Source organism: Uloborus diversus, chromosome 1, assembly GCF_026930045.1.
Source record: "Uloborus diversus isolate 005 chromosome 1, Udiv.v.3.1, whole genome shotgun sequence".
Classification (NCBI taxonomy): Eukaryota; Metazoa; Arthropoda; class Arachnida; order Araneae; family Uloboridae; genus Uloborus; species Uloborus diversus.
Genome location: NC_072731.1, coordinates 3,336,395 through 3,344,015, shown reverse-complemented (window position 1 = coordinate 3,344,015; position 7,621 = coordinate 3,336,395).

Here is a 7,621-nt window from a genome sequence, read left to right as displayed (position 1 = left end):
CATCCTGAACATGTTGATGCCAAAATTTAAGACTCAAAGTGTTCTAAAAGTTAAAATGTAAGGAAACTGATGAGTTTCAAGGTTGTAAGAGTTTCAAATTCTACTGTAGTTCTCGAGCATCTACTTTTCTAAATGAGCATGCCCTTCAAAGCGAATAAAATATGACAAACAATGCATAATAATGTAAATATTCTACTTTAAATTTAAAAGCTGTAATTTTGACGAGAACGAAACACTGCCAGATCAGAAATGAAAAGCTGAAAATTTTAAAATATAGCCAGGCACGGCCTGAACTTAAATATGTTGGGAAGGCGTATAATCTCAATTTACCAAATGGAACTTAAATATTTGCCGATTGATAAAATACTGGTAAATTCACACATTAAGTACGCACAATTAAGTACAATATCTAATGAAATTTGCACATTCGAGAATTTAAAAATTGCAACATTACAATTATGTCCCCAAATTTGCCGAATAGCCAGACAAAATTTTCCCAGTATGGCATTTTTGGGGAGGTCATAGAGACTTCCCGTGACCTCCAATCGAGTGTCTTTGAATATAGTTTCTAAAATTATTTTTACGTTCCCAAGTTTCAATGGTACTAGTGCAATTTTCCTGAAGTAAAACTTTAATTTCCTGCTGACGCAAATATAAAACTTTTAAAACACAAGGGTTTCGTGTTTGTATTTTAAGATGCTTATTTTTTGAGTTTTTTTTTTTTTTTGAGTTCTTTATTGATGATTTTTTCAATTATTATTATTTTACTTTCGACCGTTAAGTATGAAAGCTGGCTCCAGATTTCAGAGAATTTTGAGTCGTTCAGACATCAGAGTATTGTATTTCCACAGTGTCTAATTCTTCAACAAAAAATATCAGTAAATTGTATACTGTTTGCATGTCTCTCTGTCACGTTATTTTATTTATTTTCATTTTATTCATCGAATTATGTATAAAAGCTACTGATGCTATAACGTAAAGTTTTTCAATAAAATGGTTAAATGCAAAATGTTAAAGAATTTAAAACTGAACATAAGAAAGAAAAAAAAACAGAAGAAAGAAGTCAATCGCGATATGTTAAAAATTCACTAGAGAAAATAAAAATTTAAATTTTAAGTACTGACATAGTATATAACACAAAATATAATCGTACACAAAGTTTAATGTTCTAATAACTTTAAATACGATCAAGAAAGGAATTGATTTATTTTTAAATAAAATTTGAGTTTCAGAAAATGTTTAAAAACTATCACACATGCAATAAAATATTCAGAATCACAACAACTACTCGGATTTTTGCTAGAAAGCAATCGCTACAACTTAGCAACTATAAGAAATTGCAAAGTCAGCATCAACGAATATTAGGATACGAATTGCGATTTCAAAATAAACTGTTATTTTACATACATTCTCGATGATAAAGGAAACTATATTTTGAGGAAAAGGGAATGAATATAATATAATCAGCACTTACCTTTAACATGGATTACAGTCTCAGAAGTCCTGCCTCAGCACACCCGAATCATCGAAAAACATGGCTGCCAATATCTTGAATTCATTACTTTCTGTTCCCGTATGAAAGAAACACCTTTTGCGCATCGTTTTGCGCAATCTAAAATATTTTTACAGTTTTTCTCTGTTATTTAGCTGAGCAGTATTAAACTGTAGGAAAAAACAGTATATTACTGTAAAAACAACAATTATTTTTTGCAGTGTGAATATCCTACCTTGCTTGCTTTGTACTTTCTGCAAGTTTCGTTTTCACAAACATTAGTATATAATTAGAATCAAAACTTCATTTAAATTTAAAGATATGTTCAGAACTTTTTAGAGACGGTCATTATTATAGACGATAGATTGAATTTTGAGACCCCCACCAAGGGTTTCAACCCTTTGATCCAAGATACACTGCCCGCCTCTAATAAAATCAGCGGATTATAAAATCAGCCGCTTTTTAAAATCAAATCTGAAAAAACAGAATCATTGCAAGACCAAAACAAGTTAAAATCATCCTTTAATAAAATCACTATCGCCGTTTTGTAAAATCAACTTTCGGACATCAAGCGTAAAAAATTGGTAAAGAAGCACTAAGAAGTGAAGGATTTGGTCTTAGAAGATGAAGAAATCACAGTGCCAAATTTGCCTCTTCAATAGATGTCAGAAAAGTGCTTGTTGATATACGATGTCCTGGAGCAAAGAGAAAAATATAATGTTGAATTTTACGAAACATTTTGTAAACTCTCAAACGATATTAATCTTTGCTCTGCAGTTCTGTAAACCAAACAACAATACGCAATATTTTAAGACCTTTGCGTGGAAGTACAAGAAAATGTTTAGTTAAAATGACAACTGTATTTAAAATACTTAGAAATGAAGTAATTTATTTCGTTTTTCGAGTACTGAAACTTCAAAACCTTTAATTTTTTAAAAATGATTTTTTTAAAGGTATGCCGGTTTATAAAATCAGCCACTTTATAAAATCAAATGTCCTCAGGACGAATATGATTTTAATAAGCGGCGGGCACTGTACTTTCTACAATGAGTCCCAGCTCCCCCTGCTTTTATGAAATTTCAGCGCCTCTGACACTAACAGGGAAAACATTTTTCTCCGTAATCAAGAGGTGTCCTCAGGACATGGGTTTAATAATTTTATTTATTTTTTTACTCTCAACTTGAATATCTTTATAACTATACATATTAATGGCCCCATAACTGTTTAGTTTACTTTATAGTTTTAAATATATTGATTTCAGAATGAGTCTAACTTTATCTGGTTATGTTATATCAATCGCCCTGCTTGATGTACTAAAAACAGTAGATTTTCGAATTCATTCTTATCACAAAATTTCACTTTGGCACATCATTTTTCGAATTCAAAGTGATGAAAGCAACTTGCTATTGTTTCACTTTCAATTTCCTCCAAGCTTATACATACTTTACCTTTACCCAGTTGATTGCAGTCAAAACATCAACAATTTTGAATAATGTTCTTCTAGTTATAGCGTTTTTCATCTTATTGATCAAATGCTTTAAATCTAGTTTTCTGTGATGAATTTTGAAGGCATATTTTATTCCTAGAAATCAGCTTAAAATATTAAAAAATGAGTCAGTTTGCGATTTTAGCTATTTTTGAGAATATTGATCAGCTACTAGAAAGTACAAATACAAAAGTGACGACCAGCAACAGGCTTTGGGCCCAACTAGACTGGTCCTAGTCAATTTACAATCCCCAGTGAAGATCAATGGCCCCTCTTAAAACTATCTACTCCCTTGGTCATTACCACCTCTTCCGGTAAGCTGTTCCAAAGTTCCACTACCCTGCTATAATAATTTTTCCTAATATCCATGTTAGCCTGAGATTTAAATAGCTTAAAACAATGACCCCCTTGTCCTGTTTTCAGTGCTAAACTTCAGCCTCGTAACATCTTTCATTTTAATAAATTTAAACAACTGAATCATGTTGTTTAAATTTATTAACCGAGATCGAGTTGTCCCTTCGGTCTCTTCTTTGCTCAAAAGACTGTACATTTTTAGCCTTCTAAGCCTGGAATCCTAGTCTAAATGAGAAAGTCCATTTATTAGACTTGTAACCCGCCTTTGAACCCTTTCCAATACATTAATATCTTTCTTAAGATAAGGAGACCAAAACGGAACAGCATACTCCAAATGAGGTCTTACCAAACTTCTATATAAGGGCAGAAGAACTTCTTTAGATTTGTTTGAAATAGATCTATTGATAAACCCAAACACCTTATTGGCTTTGTTACTAGCTATGCTGCACTGTTGGCTGAACTTTAAATCCTGACTTATTAAAACGCCCAGATCAGTATTTTTTTCTGCCTGACTAATGACTGAACCTTGCAAATAATAACTTGTACACTTACTTCCATGCCCTAAATGTAGCACTTGACATTTCCCAACATTAACAGCCATACTCCATCTATCAGCCCACTCCGTAATATGATCTAGATCCTCTTGCAGCTGATTTGCTAGTTCTTCATTTTCTACACTCCCCATAACTTTGACATCATCAGCAAAACAATTCATGTTCCCAGAAATATTTTTATAAATATCGTTCATAAAAACAATGAACAAAACAAGCCCTAACACTGATCCTTGAGGAACCCCGCTTAAAACCTCGCTCCAATTGGAATAATTTCCCCTTACAAGTATATCAGCTAAATTGTTAAGTAGAGCAACATATACTACTCAAAGCAATATGTACTACTAGAGCTCATACTACTTAGCTAAATTGCTAAGTAGTATGAGTATACGGGAAAGTAGGCTCGTTTAGTTCTTGACGGAACTTCTTGTTTCAAAAAGTGTTATACAGTATATTTACTATGTGGTATATTGGGAAGATTTCGATAATTGGGAATCTGGCAATCTTTATTTATTGGCGTCAATTGTTGGCTCCAGCGCTTGCGCGAGAGGTATTTTTCTTCGCAAATCTAAACAAAGAGACTGGAAACATCTATTCACATAATGTTACTATAATCAGCAGGGATACCAAAATAAAATTACTTACACTAAAAATGAGAGGACCGCGCCAGATTCGAAATTATCGAAATATCACAGGTATATTTTATAGTACTTTTAAATGGAGTTCCATTATCCTAAACTTCTTAATCTTAATATTATATTCAAGTTAAATACTGAATAATGTGCATTTTACATATGTTTTGCTATCTATTAGCAGCATTAATGGTGATTTGAGGCTCAATATATTTTTTTATTTCACAAGTTTAAATTACTTAACACATTACATAATTTTATGCCATCCTTTCTTTTAAAAAACTTCTACTTTTTAACTAACCTTTTTTTTTACAAAATTTTTATGTGCTTGTTTAAACCATGACTTAAACTGTTATGTGCTAAAAACCAACAAACCCTGTATAATAGCATTATAATCTGTAAAAGCAATATTCACCACACATTCTTGTAAAGATATTGGTTGTGCAACTGTTTCCCCAGCACCTATTCCTCAGAAATTACGGAACCCCCCCCCGCTCAATAGCTCATAATCACTATCTGCCTTGACAGTTCTAGGAACGCAGTTCGTAATTTTGCATGTTATGAAGTATGTGTGGTAGGCATGCTTATTATACTTCTACTCAAAACATTTACTCAATTTTTTTTTGCAATGAAGTTTTATAAGTGAGTCGTTTCCGTCATTAAATTTCAAAAATTTAATGTAGTAACAACAGATTGTAATCACTTTATCTCGAGCCTTAATTTTTATCAAAATAATAAATTTTATCAGTTTGGAAATTCATACAATTTAAGTACATAGATAGTTTTTAAAAATATAATTACAGTTGAGTCACGATAACTCGAAGTCTCAAGGGACCGGATAAAAGCTTCAAGTTATAGGGGCCGGAAGGCAGACCCATTTTCGATCTGGATCGACCCCTGGATAATTAATATATTTCACTTATTTTTGTATGGTTTTGGCGAGAATTGGTAGAGAGATTCCTCTTCCCCTTCCTTAAGGTATGGCACTTAAAAAAAAGAGGGGGGGGGGGGGTCCTTTTTTTTTTCAAGTTATATAATTTTTAAACAAAAATTGCATTACATAAACATTTCTTACGCTGTTTTTACTATGCATAACATTATTGAAATGCTTAGTGGTGACTAGGAAATTACCCCAGTAAACTGGGGCATAAACCAATGTACTTCACCACTACTTTTTTTTAAATAAGAAAAAATGTATGTAGGTATGGAAATGTTAGAATATTTGCGATTCAAAAACAACACCAACAAAAAATATTTTCGTAAGTGACATGAATCTTCCAAAAAATTATCATTTTTGGCAACAATCTTTTTTTAAGATGTTTCTAAACAGGTGTGAAAATTAAATTTTTTCTCATATTTACCTGTGTCATTGTTTTTTTATTTTGATATAGAAAAATGGAATGTATAAAATAGTTTAAGTTGTTTTATAAAAATATTTTTTAGCAGAAAAATGTTAATGACCATTATTTACCTCGGAAAGAAAATGACCCAATATTCCCCCGTGTGACCCCAGCTTTTAAATATTTCTTTTCATTTTCACAATATTTTTTCTTTTTGTACTTATTTGTATTAGTTTGAAATAAAATGAATGTTTTTGGTTTGCTCAATGCTATGATTTATTCGCTGAAAAAAGTTATATGTAGTTATAGGCTGATTAAAGAAGAAAAAAAAATGCTTTTTATGTAAATGGAGGAGGGGGTCATGAAAATATTTAGAATTTCATAGAGGGGTCACTTAATTTATTCGGTAAATGGATGCTCATCTTCCGGCACCCCTCTGGCCATAATAAATGACCACCCCTTAACGAAACCGTCTTTATGCATTGCCTTAAAAATTTAGAACAAAAGCATCTTTCTTCGGAATTTGAAAGGGAACACTATAAAAGGTAAAGCTCATAATTGCACACTGGTATCCTACCCCAGGCACTGCTCAAAGATTAAAAAAATGACACAAATATGGCCCCCAGTAATCAAATCAGTCTGGCCTTTTTTATGATAAAAACAGACATGTGATCCAAACAGGATGAAAAATACTGAAATGGCTTGGCTGTGTGACCTAACACAACACTATTAATATATTGCACTACACCTGAAAGCTTTCCCACGTATTTTTGTATCTATATAGCAGACTACTTCAATTGGAGACATGAAACTAACAGGAATATGTTGAATTCAGCTTCCAATGCCCCTTCTTTTTTTCTACACACAATATTTTGCTCTCTCAAAAAATACTGATGTCTCCAAGAGCAAGGAGTGTCGACAAAAGAAACAGAATCTCCATTCATTATTTTAACAAAGAAGAACGAAAAGGAACTACGAATGTCCACATGTGACGGACCGTTCAGGGCATTTACAGAGTACTATGGTTGAACCCCCCTTCCCCCACCTGTCTACAGTGCCACACATGGCCAGAGTCCCACATGTTGTAAAACATTTTGTGATCCGACCGTCGGGGGACTTTAGGTTGAAAGGGTTGACTGCAGTAAAAAAGGAAGAAAAAGATAAGGACCCTATAATACTGGGAAGAAGAGATAGTGGAATGAAAGAAGAAGAGAACAGGTGTGGGGATGAAGAAGTTTTAACTTTTTCACCTTGAATGCCTGAAAATCTTTGGTTGGAAAAGAAAACCATTTTTTATTTTTTCACTTTTGAACTTGGAGCCACTAGGCGGGTGCCTACATTGCCTATTTAGTAATCAGGCCCCGAGCCGGTGGACGTCTTTAAGAGGGCTATCGATCTTCATTGGGGACTCAAACAGACTAGGCATGGTGCAAGTTTGGTGATGCATTCAAGACGGAAAATATTTTGAGCCCTCCCCCCCCCCACACTAGCGTGCTTAAGGAAAAATTTATGTGTATAAATGTTGTAGATTTCAACTATGCCAGTTTTTGAATCTGTGTTTCATTTGATTTTAAGCTTTTGACTTCTCTAATAACATTGACCTAGTTTGAATTGTAATATTAAAGCATTTTAGTATTTTTGTTCCAAAAACCTAAAAACTGGCAATAACGGTAGGCCTGCGGGCTCTCCTGCAGAATTTTTTTTAAATTGAAGTCCAAAAAATGCAATGGTAGGCCATTTTGGTAAAGTTTAGGTAAAGGAGGGGT